The sequence below is a fragment of the Giraffa tippelskirchi genome, chromosome 12 (assembly GCF_054371585.1).
Source record: "Giraffa tippelskirchi isolate mGirTip1 chromosome 12, T2T-mGirTip1v1.2.pri, whole genome shotgun sequence".
In the NCBI taxonomy this organism is placed as follows: Eukaryota; Metazoa; Chordata; class Mammalia; order Artiodactyla; family Giraffidae; genus Giraffa; species Giraffa tippelskirchi.
Window position 1 is genome coordinate 127,724,370 of NC_137286.1, and position 19,371 is coordinate 127,743,740.

The 19,371-nt window shown below is 34.5% G+C and overlaps 1 long non-coding RNA gene across 1 annotated transcript in view; it reads right to left on the minus strand.

Moving 5' to 3' along the window:
* Positions 1 to 19,371, minus strand: part of LOC145529439 (uncharacterized) — a 284,079-nt gene that overhangs the window by 222,055 nt on the left and 42,653 nt on the right. Inside the window, exon 2 of the long non-coding RNA XR_014071230.1 lies at positions 7,694 to 7,797. This is a non-coding gene — a long non-coding RNA (uncharacterized LOC145529439). The remainder of the gene's footprint in view (positions 1 to 7,693; positions 7,798 to 19,371) is intronic.

The following is a 19,371-nucleotide window of genomic DNA, read 5'->3' on the forward strand; positions in this document are numbered from 1 at the left end:
TAAAATGAGAAATTATGGAGTCTTAAAGTGATCTATGAAATAACAATCAACATTTTAATGAAGTGTTTTACTTTTAATTTCTCTTTTGAGATACTAGGATTGAACATGCCATGAATTTATATCAAACTGTGTAGTGCTGAAATATGCTAGTTAGCTCTTCCTAGATAATTTGTCATTTTCACTTATACAAAGAATGTAAGCAAGGATGAAGCACAACCTGGAATCAAGATTGCCAGGAGAAATATCAATAACCTCAGATACACACATGACACCACCCTTATGGTAGAAAACAAAGAAGAACTGAAGAACCTCTTGATGAAAGTGAAAGAGAAGAGTAAAAAGTTGGCTTAAAATTCAACATTCAAAAAACTAAGATCATCACATCCAGTCCCATCACTTCATAGTAAATAGGTGGGAAAACAATGGAAACAATGACAGACTATTTTCTTGGGTTCCAAAATCACTCCAAATGGTGACTGTAGCCATGAAATTAAAAGACGCTTGCTCTTTGGAAGCAAAGTTATGACCAACCTAGACAGCATATTAAGAAGCAGAGACATTACTTTGAGTAATTGGTGGGCCTAACATATCACCTTGCTTGAGCAGTTTATTCAGTTTGAAGGATTGCTAAGTACATTATTCTTAACTTCTTCAGCCAATGGACATAGAAGATACAGTTGGGTAACATTCATTACTGTAAACATAGTGCCTACAGATGAGACATACAAACCATGTAGTCTTACTCTTTTTATTCTCCTTTCTGGCATAATCAGTATTCTGTACACGCAAATAAGAACCAGAAGCATATACTTTTACTCCAAGATCTGAGATCTGAGCTGCAGTGACAGCTGCAAGATTGTTCTTCTTATAGAAATATGTCCTAAATAGATTTAGAAGCAGATTGAACCTTAAGATAGGCATATGACTAATTAAATGAAAATACATAATTCCCTCTCCTTTGAAAACTTAAATTAATTAGGAAAGAACTGCAAGATATTAGAAGAAAAACTCCAAATCACTCAAAATATAAACAAGGAATCCTTATAGTATTAAGATTTAAAATTATTTACACAATTGTATTGATTTGAAATCAATAATGATCATGTGAGTTCCACTCTAACAACTGAGAAATTTTTTTGGTTGCATCACTTGTTAAATAAGATAGAAAGAAATTCAAAATGAAGATAAGTCTTTTCAGTGGTGCATGATGTACAAACAAAGTTATGAGGTTTTATTTTAGGAAGTACCTGCTGAGAGTGAATCAAGATATGTCAATATTCACTTTTCAACCAAGTAATTCAAATTATTCATATTTATAAATATCTGTATTTATTGATTTTTTCCTTTTTGACTGATGCTTGCTTTTGTGGCTCAAACTTTTAAAACCTGTTTCAATATTATTCATGATAAATAGCTCAAAATTTTTTATACTTTTAACTCTTTGTAATCATTATAGTAAATAAATAATACATTTGTGTTTTGAAGTGAGTCTAATACTGACATAGTTTTGTGTCTATTATAAATAAAATTGAGAATCTAAATATCTAATAAATCATTAAGGAAATGTGAAGTAAATAATCTTAGTACTGTTGTTGTTCAATCACTAAACCCTGTCAGACTCTTTGTGATCCTATGGACTACAGCACACCAGGCTCCTCTGTCCTTCACTATCACTGGGAGTTTGCTTAAATCCCTGTCCATTGAGTCAGTGATGCTATCTAACCATTTCATCCTCTGTCACCCCCTTCTTCTTTTGCTTTCAGTCTTTCCCAGCATCAAGGTCTTTTCCAATGAGTCAGTTCTTTGCATCAGGTGGCCAGAGTATTGGAGCCTCAGCATCAGTCCTTCCCATGAATATTCAGAGTTGATTTCCTTTAGGATTGACTGATATGATCTCCTTGCAGTCTAAGGGACTCAAAGTATATATAGTATTAATTTTTACCGAATATTTTGAAATACTTCAATTATATGTAGTGAATAACTTTTCTAAAATGCTGATTTTTATGTAAACTTAAGGATAATTTTTTGTAAATGAAAGAAAAAGTTGTTGAAACAAACTGAAATATGACAAGAGTATAAAGTTAAATATTCTTGTAAACTCAATGGTTTTTCTTCTTTGGAATTTCTTTTTCTTGTAATTCAAATTGTTTCTGTCTTCAGACATGCTAAAATGCATCTAAAGAATTAATACATCACCTAACAATTTATTGGACACCTACGGTATTGATTTTGTTTTGTCTCTATAACAAATTGTCAGAATCTTAGTGGCTCAAAGCAACCACTAAAACAGATTTATTATCTAAAGATTTTGGAAGGGAAGTGCCTGAAAATGGATTTCACTATGCTTAAATCATGAGTGGGCATGCTGTGTTTCTTTCTGGAGCATCTTGGAGAGAAACACTCCTCCTTTCCCTTTGCTTCTAGAGGATGGTCCCCTTCCAGGAATAGCAAATGATCCGTGCTTCCATTGTCAAATCTTCTCTGACTGATGATCTGCTTCCCTCTTAAAAGGACCCTTGTGATTACACTGGGCTCATCCACATATTCCCAAATAATTGTTTCAGCTAAAGATCCTAAATTTAGTCAATTTTTCCCATATTAAAAATTCCTGAAGATTAGGATATAGATATCTTTGGAGAGTCATTATTCTACCCACCTACTGTAAAAATACTTGATACATAAGTGAAAACAAAAGTGAAGTAGTCCATAGAACTTGAATGCCAGAGAATGCTGCCTTGAAAATGGAATATTAGTAATAAGAGTAAGACATATGGGTTAAATTTCCAAATATATTCAGAATTCAGATCTTGATGCTACTTTAAATCATTTTTTAATATTTTATCTTCAGATCTCTTTGTGATCTTAAGAGAGAACCCCAAGATTTGTGAATATTGCCCTCATCGTAAAGTGGAGAATGGGGTGAAGACATGGCAAAGCTAATACTGTTACAGCTATAGATGGTTGATTTAGTACATGCAAGTGTTCACTATAAAATGAACAAGCTCGCTAAGTTTTTAGAGAAAAAAATTCCAAGAAATGTTAAAAATGGAAGCATTATGTAACATACATTTTAGGGTGTGTGAAACTAAATAGCACAAATATCTGAGGAGAGCTGCCAGATATTATTAAGGGCCAGATAGTAGTCAATAAGCATTACCTTGTATCAGCACTTGTTATAAAGCTTTCTTTAATATTATCTATCAGCTTGGGTTTAAGACAGCATCAGGCATTGTCATACAGCTATTTTAAAAATAATCTTGCAAGGAAATTTATAATGTCTACATAAAAATGGTTGAAGTAAATAGACTCTGCAAGCTTAGCTAAGTGCAAGGAAGCAAAGACAGATAGGTTCCTATGGATACAAAAAAAAAAAGTAGAGAAGGAAGAGCATCAGTTCCAGTGAGACTTGAGATATTTGCATTAGGAGTAATCACCAAGTAATTTGAATTAGTAGGAGGCTGTCCTTATAGAACATAGTTTTCAACTAATATTCTGAATGGCATACGATTGTCAATTTAAACATTCTATTATGAGGTCAAAGAATGGAATAGAAAAGAGAGTGTAAAGATTAAATAAATACATTAAACTAAGAAACTGGATGCTTAAAGTTTCAATATCTAGTGAAGAAATATGTTGCCATTTATATCTCCCTCACTAGTTCTAGGCATAATACAATAAATACAGTTTTTTTTTTTATTACATCATCTTTTCTGCATTATCCTTCTTTCATTCTCATTTTGAATGCTCACTCAATCCCTTTCCCTGCCCACACTGAAAAATCTATTTTATAATTTGCAATATTTGCATTCCTATTTATTTTTATATCTAAGATTTAAAAAATGCTTGTACTCATAGTTAGATGCCTCCTTTTTCCCCAAGTAGCTAATTTAAGATATCTCTATTAAAGCATATTCAAGGAAGTAGTTGACCTTTTAGCAAAAAGTCTAAAACACAATTTAGCCTGTAGGTTCCCCTGCTTTTCTTTGATCTTTCACCCACAGATTTTCTGACTTATCCCCTTTTATTAGGAAAAATGGAAGACAGAAATAATAGGTGGATAAGTAGAAACTGTTCAAAAAATGTCAGCAAATCTCCTAGTTTTTTTACCGACCAGGAACACAGAGGAGGAGTAAGTTTCCTGTAGAGAATAAGGTTATTGGATAAGGGAACAGATTCATGGAGGTCAGTTAAGAATAGGCAGTAAATCCAAACAGATAAAGTTAAGGAGGTTTCATCAATCAGTATGTATCAAGTAAATGGCAGATGATTTGTTAGCACAATAAAGACTATAGTATGTCAGAAGAAGATTTGTTATTTTAGTCACAAAAATGTCACAGAGAAAATAGGACCTGAGTGCTATATGGAAGGAAAAGCTCCACTGAGTGGGTTTCATGTGTGGGGAATGACATGTACCATGATTAGATCTTGGTATATGCTGCGTTATTTTTGATTTTCACTCATTAATACATTATGGAAGGTGAAAGATTAAAAACCTCTCCATCATAGTATATGAATCTACATTTTGAAATTGTTGATATATTTCAGCATTTTGTGGCTAGTATCTTCTCAAGTTATTATATTATTTCAACATGAATTTTGCTTACTTTGTCCCAGAATATGATCTTCCTTACCAAAACCTACCTTACTTTTATATTTTAACAAAATCACTTATTTAAAAATATATTTGGAATATTTACAGATATTATTTTGGTTTTATGCCTTTATTTTCATGTAGGTCAGGTAATTGATGATTAATCATAATAAAATAAGATTAGGAGAGTATTATGTTGATAATGAACTTATCTGATGTTTCCTAGGTAGGTAAAGCAAGAATAAGATCTAAAATCCTAGATTATTTGAAATTAATGTGGACATCTTCAGGATTAGAGTCATTTTTTTCCTACAAGGAATTCTTTTTTTTTTTTTTTAAAGAGTTACTCCTCACTATTGGAAGTATATCTGAGCCCCAAACCCCAAAGACTTTAGCTCAAGTTCTAGAGCTGTCATTTAGTAGTTTTCTAAGGTTAAATTAGTTATTTTCTCAGAGGCACATTTTCTTTATTTATAAAAAATCAACAGTGATGATTTTTATAACAGTGATGATACTTATAAAAAATCAACACCAGCCATGATGGAAGTGAAAAGCACAACCATCATACTTCACAATATATTAAAATAAGATATAAAACATCTAAGAAAATTAATATTCATATCTACACAAAATGCATGCTTTCTCTGGAGGCAAATAACTGGTAACCTATACTGTGATCATAGGACTTTTTAGTGAGCAAAACATAACAAAATTGAAAGCTGGTTATAGAATTTTCTCAGTGTAACATATTTGTCTACAATAAATATAATCATTTACCATTTTGACCAGATACATTATTTTATTCAGTTTATTTCTTCAGGTATGGCAGATAATTGATAAAAAAACAATCCATTGTTTGGCTGGACTTAAATAATCTGTCTCTCTCTCTCTCTCTCTCTCTCTCTATATATATATATATATATACATATACACATATATATACACATAAATACATGTAAATATATATTTTTTCATTTCCACAATTACCTGAGGACTTGACAGTAATACTGACACTTTTATACAAAAAAAATGGGTATTTTTAAAATAGGAAATGCCTAGTTAAATTAATGTAGATCCATAAAAAATTAACAAAGTACACTTGAAAGAAAGGTCCAACCATGAAGTGCTAAATTTAGTACCTGGGTTATAAAATGTTAGAAATTTCAATATAAATATTTAAACATAAGACCACACTTAGGAACCAGATTCAGAGATCACCTAGTTCATAAATTCCAATTATAGAACCTAGATAATAGCTTCTAGAGTGTTATAGTACATTTCAGAACATCTTGATTTCTGAAGGCAGACTATTAATGTGTTTTGAGGAAAGAGGAAATAAAGGAAAAAAAAGTACAAAGTAGTCTTTAGTTGCAAATAAGACAATAATATGAATGCATAGCTTGACATTCATAACAAGAACTAGATATCATTCAAGTTTGAAATTTGGGTCTACTGAAAAATGCCCCAAGGTATGGTCTTTCCCTTATCCAGCCAGTATTTCTATGAACACTCAGCATATGCTCGTAAGTTGCTTATAAATGGTGGCCATAAGATATAGTTAGTATATTCTAAACTGTCAGAGAATGAGGAGCTTCCAAGAGCATGGGGAAAAATCTGTCTGTGAAAACTGAAGCATCTCTGCCGCTGCTAAGTCGCTTTAGTCGTGTCCAACTCTGTGCGACCCCACAGACGGCAGCCCACTAGGCTCCTCTGTCCACAGTATTCTCTAGGCAAGAATACTGGAGTGGGTTGCCATTTCCTTCTCCAATGCACACATGCATGCTAAGGAAGCGATCTCTAACCTGATAGAACTGTTACTCTTTCAGCCATCAATTACCATACAGAGTAATAAATCCACATGGGTAATCTGTAAATCACAGATTCATAAAATTGTCATTATTTTCTATCTCCCTTGTCCTAGCAAACTAGGCTTCTTCTGACTGTATCTCTTGGCATCCTTCTGTCAAAATATCATTGTGACATCTTTGAAAATCAATGTGAGAATTAGAAATGAAACAAAATGTAATGAGCAAACAGATTTGCAGAGACATAGCAAAAGATTAAAATAAATAGTAGTACCAGAATATAAGAAGATAGAACAATGTTTTTTATTGGGCCTTCAGAATTTGGTGTTTGGTGATGGAAGAAGAAATTTTTTCACTGGAGCATTTTTCACTCTGATTTGAGTCACTAATTCCTGATACTAAACTATATGATGTACTGTGAATTATGCAAACTTCATTTCTCTGGTTATTTTTGTTGGTTCTATGAAAATAACAAGGATACTTAACAGTCTTCCAGAAGAAAAAGAAACAGAAAAATTAATATATTATTTCAAAAAATTGACTTTTGGAACATATTCTGCTTGACAATTAAGAGTTAAAAATTACAAAGATGCTAGTTATTAGTTTTATTATGATTTATGGCACAATTAACTGGCTATTGGAAATTTGGATCACTGGAATCCTGTGCTACATGGCATCTGTCTTAAGGCTTTGTAAAAATTGGAATTTCACACCACATGTTCTGTGGCAAAAGATATAAAATGACAGAAGTCCTCATGTGTCTATCTAATATGTTCTGTGACCAATCTATCCTAGCTCTTAGCTCAAGAGTGTTAACGCCAGGTGGCAAGTGCTCTCACAGCTTTTTAAGTACTTGATCTGTGTCCATCAAATGTGCGGCTTTGGTTTCCAAGATTCCCTTTAGCAATAGATTGATAATTCCCTCCACAGATTTCCTTATAACGTGGATGCTCTAATGGCTCTTCGTAGTCTGACTTGTGTCTACTTAAGTTTTTATTTTGATGATTCAATATATTTACATTTTTCATCTTAATTTCACTGGGTACCCCATCAGTTTATGCAGTAGACTCATTTTAAGGACTTGTGAGTCCCCTAGCTGCTGTCCCTTGTTGTGGGCATTGGAATTCCTTCTTGCATCCCTAAGTGGCTGCCACTAACTGCAGAGTCCCGTTACGACTACTTTGAAAATTTCCTGGGGGCCTAGCATCTTTCTGGGAACAATTTCTTTTAAACAATATTTGCTTGGATCAGTGAGCTGCACACAAAGGAGTGACACTCAAATCCGACAGTGACTTACCCAGAGGAGAGTGAAATGAAAGGGTTCAGAAGGCACCTTGGCTGTGAGCATGCTCCCGCAAGCCATTAGCAGTTGTTTTTGAATCCCATCTTTTTGACCAAAAGCTGTTAAGGAATAATTAATAAAGACAATTTAGTTAACGAAAACTTTATTAAATACTTCCTAAACAGCACTGCAAGTTAAGGCAGAAGACTTCCCATAGAATAAAGTGTATAGAAAAAGGAAGAGAAAAAATAGAAAATATCTGATAGGTTAGGACTACATAATCAACCTTGTTTAAGGTAAGAAATAAAGTTTCTTGGTGTTTGGAGGTTGACTGACTGAATATACTGTGTTTTTGGTCAAGCAAAGCATTTATTGAAACACAGAAGTTTGGTTTGCTGATATAGGATCCTGGACAAGAGAAATTTATTTCAACACTAGTAAGTACATTTCATTTGAGAAAAAGTTTTCCATAGGGTATTTACTCTTTGTGGAATCAAGCAGGTTATTCCTATGATGTATTCTAGAATTCCAGCCAGGGCTTTGACACAATGCCAGCTCAATCCCTGCTCCCAAAGCTAGCTACTTGATTACAATGCTGGAAAAGTGAGCCTGGGATTATAGTGTTTATGCATATATGGCTCAGTATATACTGGCTGACATGGAATAACACTGGTTCCAAATCAGGAAAGGAGCACGTCAAGACTGCATATTGTAACCTTGCTTATTTAACTTATATGCAGAGCACATCACACGTGAAACGCAGGGCTGGAAGAAGCACAAGCTGGAATCAAGATTGCAGGGGAAAAATATCCATAACCTCAGATATGCAGATGACAAGACCCTTATGGTACAAAGCAAAGAAGAAATAAACAGCCTTTTGATGAAAGTACAACACGCCAGGCCTCCCTACCCATCACCAACTTCTGGAGTTTACTCAAACTCATGTCCATTGTGTCGATGATGCCATTCAACCATCTCATCCTCTGTCGTCCCCTTCTCCTCCTGCCTTCAATCTTTCCCAGCATCAAGGTCTTTTCAAATGAGTCAGCTGAAAAGGCCATCAGGTGGCCAAAGTATTGGAGTTTCAGATTCAGCATCAGTCCTTCCAATGAATATTCAGGACTGATTTCCTTTAGGATGGACTGGTTGGATCTCCTTGCAGTCCAAGGGACTCTCAAGAGTCTTCTCCAACATCATAGTTCAAAAGCATCAATTCTTCAGTGCTTAGTTTTCTTTATCATTTGACCCCAGGTAAGTAACAGGGTGGGAACACAGATCCACCCATCAACAGAAAACTGGATTAAAGATTTACTGAGCATGACCCCAGCCATCAAGACCCAGTGCCCCCTCAGTCAGTCTCTCCTATCAGGAAGCTTCCATAAACCTCTTATCCTTCTCCAACAAGGTCAGACAGACTGAAAACCACAATCACAAAAAACTAACAAGTCTGGTCACATGGACCACAGCCTTGTCTAACTCAGTGAAACTATGAGCCATGCCGTGTAGGGCCACCCAAGATGGACGGGTCATGGTGGAGAGTTCTGACAAAACGTGGTCCACTGGAGAAGGGAATGGCAAACCACTTCAGTATTCTTTCCTTGAGAACCCCATGAAAAGTATGAAAAGGCAAAAAGATAGGACACTGAAAGATGAACTCCCCAGGTTGGTAGGTGCCCAATATGCTACTGGAGATCAGTGGAGAAATAACTCCAGAAAGAATGAAGAGATGGAGACAAAGCAACAACAACACCCAGTTGTGGATGTGACTGGTGATGGAAGTAAAGTCTGATGCTGTAAAGAGCAATATTGCATAGGAACCTGGAACGTTAGGTCCATGAATCAAGGCAAATTGGAAGTGGTCAAACAGGAGATGGCAAGAGTGAATATCAATATTTTAGGAATCAGCAAACTAAAATGGACTGGAATGGGTGAATTTAATCAGATGACCATTATATCTACTATTGTGGGCAAGAATCTCTTAGAAGAAATGGAGTAGTCATCATAGTCAACAAAAGAGTCCAAAATGCAGTACTTGGATGCAACCTCAAAAATGACAGAATGATCTCTGTTCATTTCCAAGGCAAACCATTCAATATCACAGTAATCCAAGTCTATGCCCTGACCACTAATGCTGAAGAAGCTGAAGTTGAACAGTTATATGAAGACCTACAAGAGCTTCTACAACTAACACCCAAAAAGATGTCCTTTTCATTATAGCGGATGGAATGCAAAAGTAGGAAGTCAAGAAATACCTGGAGCAACAGGCAAATTTGGCCTTGGAGTACAGAATGAAGCAGGGCAAAGGCTAATAGAGTTTTGCCAAGAGAATGCACTGGTCATAGCAAACACCCCCTTCCAACAACACAAGAGAAGACTCTACACATGGACATCATCAGATGGTCAATACTGAAATCATATTGATTATATTCTGTGCAGTCAAAGACGGAGAAGCTCTATATAGTCAGCAAAAAACAAGACTGGGAGCTGTGTGTGGCTGAGATCATGAACTCCTTATTGAACTACTTAAATTGAAGAAAGTAGGAAAAACCACTAGACCATTCAGGTATGACCTAAATCAAATCCCTTATGATTATACAGTGGAAGTGACAAATATATTAAAAGGATTAGAGTGCCTGAAGAACTATGGATAGAGGTTCATGACATTTTATAAGAGGAAGGGATCAAGACCATCCTCAAGGAAAATAAATGCAAAAAGGCAAACTATTTGTCTGAGGAGGCCTTACAAATAGCTGTGAAAAGAAGAGAAATGAAAGGCAAAGGAGAAAAGGAAAGATATACCCATTTGAATGCAGAGTTCCAAAGAATAGCAAGGAGAGATAAGAAAGCCTTCCTCAGTGATCAATGCAAAGAAACAGAGGAAAACAGAATAGGAAAGAGTAGAGATCTCTTCAAGAAAATCAGAGATACCAAGGGAACATTTCATGCAAAGATGGGCTCAATAAAGGACAGAAATTGGATTACCTAACAGAAGCAGAAGATAAAAGGAGAGGTGGCAAGAATACACAGATGAACTATACAAAAAAAGATCGTCATGACCCAGATAACCACGATGGTGTGATCACTCACATAGAGCCAGACATCCTGCAATGTGAAGTCAAGTGGGCCTTAGGAAGCATCACTATGAACAAAGCTACTGGAGATGATGGAATTCCAGTTGAGCTATTTCAATCCTAAAAGATGATGCTGTGAAAGTGCTGCACTCAATATGCCAGCAAAACTGGAAAACTCAGCAGTGACCACAGGACTGGAAAAGGTCAGTTTTCATTCAAATCCCAAAGGAAGGCAACGCCGAAGAATGCTCAAACTATTGCACAATTGTATTCATCTCCCACGCTGGCAAAGTAATGCTCAAAATTCTCCAAGCCAGGCTTCAACAGTATGTGAATTGTGAACTTCCAGATGTTCAAGCTGGTTTTAGAAAAGGCAGAGGAACCAGAGATCAAATGGCCAACATCGCTGGATCATTGAAAAAGCAAGAGTGTTCCAGAAAAGCATCTATTCCTGCTTCATTGACTACGCCAAAGCCTTTTGTCTGTGTGGATCACAAAAAAGTGTGGAAAATTCTTAAAGAGATGGGAATACCAGACCACCTTACTTGCCTCCTGATAAATCTGCATGCAGGTCAAGAAACAACAGTTAGAACCAGACGTGGAACAACAGACTGGTTCCAAATCAGGAAAGGAGTACATCAAGACTGTATATTGTCACTCTGCTTATTTAACTTACGCAGAGTCATCATGTGAAATGTGGGTCTGATGAAGCACAAGCAAGAATCAAGATTGCCAGGAGAAATATTAGCAACCTTAGATATGCAGATTATATCACTATTATGGCAGAAAGTGAAGAACTAAACAACCTCATGATGAAAGTGAAACAGGAAAGTGAAAAAGTTAACTTAAAACTCAAAATTCAGAAAACGAAGATCATGACATCTGGTCCCATCACTTCATGGCAAATAGATGGGCAAACAATGGAAACAGTGAGATACTTTATTTTCGGGGGCTCCAAAATCACTGCAGATGGTGACTGCAGCCATGAAATTAAAAGACACTTGCTCCTTGGAAGAAAAGGTATGACCAACCTTGACAGCATATTAAAAAGCAGAGGCATTACCAACAAAGGTCAGTCTGGTCAAAGTTATGGTTTTTCCAGTAGTCATGCATGGATGTGAGAGTTGGACTATATGGAAAGATGAGTGCTGAGGAATTAATGCTTTTTAACTGTGGTGCTGTGGAAGACTCTTGAGATTCCCTTGGACTGCAAGCAGATCCAACCAGTCCATCCTAAAGGAAATCGGTCCTGAATATTCATTGGAAGGACTGATGCTGAAGCTGAAACTCCAATACTTTGGCCACCTGATGCGAAGAACTGACTCATGTGAAAAGACCTTGATGCTGTGAAAAAGTGAATGTGGGAGGAGAAGGGGCAACAGAGGATGAGATGGTTGGATGGCATTACCGACGCGTTGGACATGCATTTGAATAGGCTCTACGAGTTGGTGATGGACAGGGAAGCCTGTCGTGGTGCAGTCCATGGGGTCATAACGAGTTGGACATGACTGAGAGACTGAACTGACTGACTGATCCTGGCTGAAATTGCTTTTCCCAGCACTGCACAATTGTTACTGACACAGTCAACACTTTGAGAGCATCCCAGAAATAGAAGTATCATTATTAGATAAGAGAAAATTCCAACTATGATAAGTCAATTTATAAAATGAAGATTTTAGAGTTTTGCATAATACTCTGGTCAGATATATTAATTTATACATGATTAGTTACAGTGGTGATAGCTTTCCACAAACCTAAAGTAATAGCACAACTGTTTCTATATTCCAGAAACACTGTGGGAGTTCCAGAAAACTATGGGAGTTTAACCCTTGTATTAACTTTCTATCATTTATTTCAAAACTAAATTCAAGGACTAAGTGTAATAAGTGGTATTAAATATAATTAGCTTAGAGCAGCGAATTATTTTCCAACACTGAAGAAGTCCTCAGATTGCCAAGCCTTCTAAAACTTCACCTAATACCATTTGTGTGCTTGCATCACACTGGTAGGAATAAAGCCAAATGAGCCTAACAGTTGAGGCATAATGAATGCAGGAAATCTAATGTCTACACTCATGTAAGATGATATTTGTGGATTTTATGAGACAAACTTATTTTTGACCAAATTTATTTTGTAGTAGACTCATGCAGTATTTTGGAAACTGAAATTAAGACAATGGTTTTTGTGCATAAATCACTACATCAAGAGAAAAAACAATCTAACCAGAAAATAAGAATAAGAAAAAAATGATCACATGGGCATATAACAAGTATAAACACTTATAAATCTGCTTTAATCATACATGCTTATATATATATATATATATATATATATATATACATGTGTACATATATATGTGTGTATATGTATATATATGTCAGGAGTTTGTAATATCTATACGATATTCTGCAAAAGAAAGTAACTATAAAATTATCATTTGGTCATATATTATTTCATTTATTTCTAATCTCCTTTCTTTTTTGCCCATCCCATCTACATTATTACAAAGATGTTAAGTTAAAAGATGGTTTGCATCTCCATATTACTTGGGGAGTGATTTCATTGCATATTTTATTGGATTTAAAAAGCAGTTGAAAAACATTTAGCCACTTATAAGTACTAAAGATTATATTCGAATTGACCCCAAAATAACTAGGTCCTTTCCTAAGTGAGCTATCTTCCTTTGTGATTACTCATAATGGTTTTGTCTAAATTATTCAAGCTTACCCTGTTTCTCCAACTATGTTTTTATTTATATGGCTGCATCATGACCAGACAAAACAGAGACTAGTCCTCTGGGTTATTGGTTAGTTCAGATAACTTGATGTGGTATGATGGATTTTCTGAAAATGCTAATGTTTTGGCATTTGACTCTGGTATAGATCAGAAGAATCTGGTGAGTCCTTACATCATCAAGAAAAGTCTCTATTTCTTAAAATTACCTCTTCTGTACTGTAATCTGAATAAAGTTATTGGACAGTGCATGGCAGAGATTGTTGGTTGTGTCTGAGAATGGTTTATAGACTGAACTGTATGAGTTTAGCTCATAAAAGTGCAAATCCTAAGGAACAACTCACATGAACTTTGCAGGAACATGAAACGTTGCCATAAGAGACATGCACTGCTAACTATTTGGCTTGATAGATAGGATGAGAGTAATCTCATGGTCCTTCCCATTGCAACATTGTAAGCATTATAGGATTATTTATTTAATTATTAGTTTATTTCTGTTTGAAGTCGTTATGCACTCAATTTACAATATAAGAAAAAATTTTTAGGCTATTTAAGGTTTGCCTTGGTCAAAAGAGTTTTACTACTATTTCTAATACTTTAGTAGTTTGATGAACATGGGGACAGTGTACGTGTTTTCTATCTGGAAGACCAACAACATGTTTTACAAACTTTTTAGTAAAATATGTCAAACTAGAATTTTATATAAAATAATAATATTTTCAAAAGTCGTGAGCTACTCTTTCAAAGGAGAACGAGATATTATGTAGATAGACTTGTGTGTCAAACAATGACAAAGTCCCAAACCACAAAATATTATAACTGAAAATATTCACTAGTAAACTGATACCTTTTGATCAGATATAGAGTATATAAACACTTTTGTCAAATCTGAATTGTGTATCATTGGTTAAAATACCAAGATCTAGACAAACTCAGAAGAGAAAGGACATGAAGAAAATGAAATCTACTTTGTATAGATTTACTTGCTCTAGTAACTAACAAAAGCTCAATTTTGTGACTGCATTGGACAGAAAGGAATCATTTGGATTTAGAGATACAACTAAAGATAAATCTTATTCCAGTAAACTTTCTAGTGCATTTCCCACAAGATCATTGCTGGATTTTGTAAAGGATATTTTATGAAAATTTCAAAATGCTAAAAGATTTCCAGAGTCCTTCCTGATGAAAGTAATGATATATTTTGAAACAATTTGAAAACTGGTTATCATTTGATCAGTTTGATTTGTTTTGCTTCTTTGTTTGATAGTCTCCAATGTCCTCAGGTGTATGATACTCTGGTTAATTACTTGAGACAGAATATTGAATTTGAAAGGCCATTAACTTTGATTTTCTCGCTTTCTGTTTTGACATAGTGTTTTTTCACAGCATGTAGTTATACTTTAGGGTTGATCAGGCAAAATTTCCTAAATAAGTAAAATTTTTAAAATGTTTGAAATTGGAAAGAAACACAGCAGTTGAAACACAGAGCCTAGAATTAGACACTCCTCAACTAACATTTGCTTTGATCATCAACATCTTAGAATTGTTTTGTGGTGAGCAGGATAACAGTGATCCTCTTACACTTTTAGTACCATAAGATATAAAATCATGATATTTAAGGATTGACACAAAATATTCCTTCCTTCCCAAAACTTAAGACACCACAGGCCAGTGGAAAGCTAAAACTATCTTTTAAAATTAAGCTTCCAAATTATTTCTGTTTCTATAAACCTAAAGTTATTTAATTGTTAAATTTAAAAGGTCTTTGATGAGTGTTTAGTCTCATTTAAATATTGAGTTAAATATCTTAAAATATTTAAAAATACATTCACTAACTCAATTCCATTTTAAATGTTTTAGTTTTGTGACTTAATAACAACATCTCCTGAGTACTAAATACTGCTATAAATAACCTTACAAGTAAGAAAACCATTAAGCCTCTTCACATATTTCAATATGTTGAGAATAAACACTAAGATTTCAGGTTCAAATGATTTTACAACTATGAATCTACTATAAATTACAAATTACTTGTAATGCCTTTCACTCTAAGCAAGTCTAACTTCATAAACATATTTTAAGTACATAATATACAAAATATGCACACGCACTTTCCCACAGACATTACTAATTTTTTTATTATTTAAAAGGCTTCTATGTCTTTAAGCCTCTCAAGTTTTCTGTTTTTGGATATTCTACTACCAAAATTTTGACTGAGACATGGAGCTTTACACAGAGTCATTCTTTTGAACATAAAGAAAGGAGTGTATTAATTATGGTATTTCTAGTAACTTGGTAGATTTCCCTGCTGGGTTAGTGATAAGAATCTGCCTGCCAAAGCAGGAGAAGTGGGTTTGAAACCTAGGTCAGGAAGATGCCCTGGAGAAGGAAATGGCAATCCACTTCAGTATACTTGCCTGGGAAATCCCTTGGACTGAGGAGCCTGGTAGGCTATAGTCCATAGGTTTGCAAAAGAGTCAGACATGACTTAGGAACTAAACAGTAACAATAGTAATTTGGCATTGCCCTCTCCACTCTCTGCAGGCAAAAGATACCCAACTGGCTACCTACTTCAATCAAGCTCTTGCCAAATAGTTTAGTCCAGGCTGCTGATTATATACCAACTAATGTTGCTATTTTGAAGTTTATAGCTTGCTAATACATGTCATTTCTCAATGCTTAGAATGTGACAGTTCTCAGTGTCGGGTCTGTCTTGGTGGCAACATTCAGTGACAAATGGATGGCACTTTCTGACACTCTGTTGGAGGCTAGGAAAAAGCTCTAGCAAGTCACTCACCAAACACTATGTATAAGTTTAATTTTTCCTGTACTTACCATCTATAGTAATGTAATGAATAATTATATGTGTAAGATTTATACTAATAGAGGCTCAGATGGTAAAGAATCTCCTGCAATGCAGGAGACACAGCTGGATCCTTGGTTAGGGAAGATATTCTGGAGAAGGTAATGGCAACCCATTCCAGTGTTCTTGCCTGGGAAATCCCAAGGACAGAGGAGCCTGGTGGGCTACAGTCGATGGGGTTGCAAAGGGTCATATGCTACTGAGTGACTAACACTAACACTTGTATTAGACAAACCAGCCCTGTATTTCATTTATTAGTACTCAAACTTTTTTATCTATCCAAATTATTTTAACTTTATTAAATCTTATCTTCCATTGGATTTAGTTTTCTTTTTTTTTTCCCCCAATTTTCCTAAGGTGGAAGTTTTGGTTACTGACTTAAGACCTGTTTCCTTTTTTAACAGAGGCATTTTCAGCTATAATTTTCCCTCTGAGCACTGATTTTTCTGCATCCTATAAGTGTTGGTTTATTATTTTTTTAACTAATTATAAATTATTGTCTAATTTCTATCACGATTCTGTATTAAATTTTAGTTTGATTTGAATCTTTGACATATATCGCCGCAGTAGTAGGAAAGGCTCATTTTTCTGGCTAGTGTATAAAATCACAGCCTATTGCTAACAGTATATCTGTCTTTTTTATGCTTCCTTTTGTTCTCTACCTAGTGATATTATTCTCACAGAGCAAAACAATAAAATTTAATTTCAAAATGGCATTCCATTAAACTCATTGTTTCCTTCATGTGTAATAGGTCCTTGACTTTAACTATAAATGTTTGTTGGTTGTTTGGTTTTGTTTGTAAAGGCAAATGTAATCATTACCATCACACTTAAAAGCAGGAGGAAATATATCTCCCAATAACAACAGCTATATGAACCTTTAGTCTGAATTTTTCTGATAAAGCAAAAATGTTTAATTAAAATTTCATTAGTATATCTTCTAATTTGCCCTTACTAATAGACCAAAAAAATTAAATGACATATCTCAATGAAATTTATATTTTTATGTTAATTCAAGATAATGTTTCAAAAGAAATAACTTCTGATTTTAATTTCCAGATGAAGTCTCTTCTTTCATATTGTAATAAAAGCAGCCCTTCCAGAAATGTGTCCAGACAAAACCTAAAACATTGTAACCATGATTATAGGCTCCAGTGTGTTGTTTAAGGCTTGATTCAATTAGACTCCCAATATAATTTTTAAATGGGTGATTGAATTCCCTTCAATTATCCTATGTCTAGTATAGTTTTATAATTTTACTTTTATTTGTCTCTTTTTCCATGCATTACAGGAATAATCCCTTAGAGGGCAGGATCTAATTAATTAGAATCTTCAGAGAGTAATATGAACATTCCATTTAAATTCTGCTTACTTAACGACTAATTAGAAAGACCTTTTTTTGTTTCCATGCTCTCAGGGGAAAAAAAAAACAAAACAATAAGAGAATACTTTAATGGCTAAAGAAAATATAATTTATAAATTATGTATAATAGTTGATTAAGTTATGTTTTCTTTCTGTGATCATTCTTAACATTACTTTTACAGAATGAATGAGCTTAAAATTCATATATATGAATGCATATAGTCAGTTTATTAATAATTAACAAATCCAATGTGATTGAATAGCATTTTCACACTAAAATAATAGTTGAAGCAAGAGCTGAGTTAGTGAATATTTTCACTTACATAAATATTTAATTTGAATTTTTAACTTTTCAAAAGTAATTGTTTTAATGCCTACTATATTTTCAGATATATAACTGGTACTCTGTGAAAAGTGAGCTTTCAAATTTTAATTTTAATAGGTCTAGGGATCTTATGATCTAACATTTCAAATGGAGGTATGTGAAAATGCCAAAATATTTCAATCCCACTGCCATAAATTTGAAGCAAGGTGTTACTTCAGTCAGTATGGACCTATGGTTGTAAATAAATGGGTCAAGTTATAAAATCTATACACAAGAAAATAATTATAATTATTAAAAACATAGTGAATGACAGGGTGCTGTGATTATATGTAGAGAAAATCATTAATCAATGTCATAAATATTTAGAAGCTTAAGTAATTATCTGCTTCCATGTGTCTATGTAAATTTTGTATCATCACATATTATTAAATTGTCAGCAGTTTTTAATGCACTTAGTTTGTGTAAACCTTTAGCCTATAAATAAAAGAGCCATTTAAGTAACTGTTTTTAGTTTATCTGATTAGTTGTAAGTAGTTAACTCCATATTGACTTATCAAGATGCAGTTCTCAGTGATAACAACCATATTCTCTAAAAATGACATATTTTTCTTAAACTTAATACATTTTTCAGCTGTTAAGTAACATTACAATTTTCAGGGGAGTGTGTAATTTCCTCGGTTCTGTCTCATCACAGCAAAAATTTGAAGCGATGGATATTAAAGCCCTCAGAGAGAACGTGTCCCAGCTCTCAGACAGACCGTGTTACAACTCTTGGACAGATCAGTGTTACAGCTGTGTGTTACAGCTCAGTTTTATTTAGAAAATAAAAGGAAAATACATCCTTGAGGCACGCTGAGGGCATGCCAACCCAAAAGACTCGAAGAGAAGAAAGCGAGCCCCAGCCCTTTGGCTTCTCTTTTTATATGTTTTTTCCTTCCACTGGGCCTGACCTATGTAAACTGGGCTAGCCAGGAGTGCTGTTTGTTCTACCTGAGGTCCTACTCCAGTCCCTGGACCTTTCTTTGTTCTATTGTTGCAGGCCTTTCCTTTCCTCGTCTTTTAGCCACCACCATTCTAGACTCCTTTTTCCTATTCTAACTACCTAACACAGTGATATCCCTGGATGTGTAATGAGAGATAAAATTTTAAAAAATTAAGTCAAAAACTAAATAGCAGGGGCAGGGTAATTAATGAACAGGGGTCTAAGGAACAGAATTTTTCTCTTTGTGCAGCTGACAGGAGGATCTATCGGGTTGCCCTCCAAACTTAAGACTACAGTTAGGGATCTTTGTCTGGAATTGAACTTGGGTTTCTTGTTTAAGAAATTATGGTACTGGT